This window comes from Penaeus monodon, chromosome 21 (assembly GCF_015228065.2).
Source record: "Penaeus monodon isolate SGIC_2016 chromosome 21, NSTDA_Pmon_1, whole genome shotgun sequence".
Lineage (NCBI taxonomy): Eukaryota > Metazoa > Arthropoda > Malacostraca > Decapoda > Penaeidae > Penaeus > Penaeus monodon.
Window position 1 is genome coordinate 42,254,581 of NC_051406.1, and position 1,171 is coordinate 42,255,751.

General features: G+C 33.2%; 1 protein-coding gene across 8 annotated transcripts in view; it reads right to left on the reverse strand.

Annotated features, from left to right (window-relative positions):
- Positions 1–1,171, reverse strand: part of LOC119586518 (neurofibromin-like) — a gene marked incomplete at its 5' end in the record, with an annotated part of 66,980 nt that overhangs the window by 5,273 nt on the left and 60,536 nt on the right.

The window sequence follows — 1,171 nt, forward strand, 5'->3', positions numbered from 1 at the left end:
ATTTGTGTAAGTATTATATTTTAGATACGGTAAATATATCAATTAACTACATAATTATTGCTAGTACTCCTTTCATAAATTACATACATGTATTTAACTCTTTTGAAAGACCCATTGATAAGGTGTGATCAATAAATGATACAATACCAAATGCATCTACAAACTCCCAAACAAAAGCCAAAATACACAGAGTTTTTATTCTACACACAATCTGAATTTAAACATTATTATTTTTTTGTAGGGCAAAACAGTCTAAATCCCATGGGAAGAAGACATTTACAGATTTACCTAATAAAAGAAGAAGAAAAATCTCTGACATAATTAACCTCTACCTATAAGTAAAATAATTTAAAAAATTGTATCTTCAAGGTAAACGAAGCTTGATATCATTGATAAGATACATATATCATACATTCTATCAAGGGTACCCACAAAAACAGGCTGGGGCAAATGTGTGAATATGAAACAATGGGGGAAAAAATTCAGAACTGCAATAAATGAAAACTAATCCCCAAAACAACAAATGGAAATTTCAAAAGCAGCTCAAAGGAAGTAAATAAAAGTACATTTAATGTGTTCTTCCTAACCTAGTTGTTCAAACACTGGGGAAAGAGTGGGGCATTGTGGGACCTGCCAGCTATGCTTTAAACACTGTTTAACTTTCTGGATTAGTTTCTGGTGCATGCAATGCTTTCTGAAGATCTTTCCACTCATCATGTTATTTGGAAAATCTGATTTCTTTATATCCTTTACTGTGGCCTCATATTCTTCCCTAATCAAGAATGAGAGTCTTCCTCATTCCTTAGCTATGTCATTGCTTATGTCTTATGAATCGTTCCATGTGCACAGTTTGTTTACTCTTGTTCTCCTATATTTTTTTCTTGGAATAACTTTCAGCCTTTTTTTTATCAAACATGGAAACATGCCTTCCCTGCTTTCTGCAATTTTGGATGTGGCATATCTGATTTCTTAAGAATGGAGGCTAAAAAGAGACTTTAAGAGATCCCATGACTAATTCAGGGCCAAACAAGCAGCAATTGCTTATCACCAGCATGTGACCACCCAGTATTTGGGACTGTTTTTTCATGGAAAGAATAGATGCCATTCGCCTTTAGTAGGCTTTTTCCAGAAGTGGATCAAATTCACATATTCTATTACAATTATTCTTTAT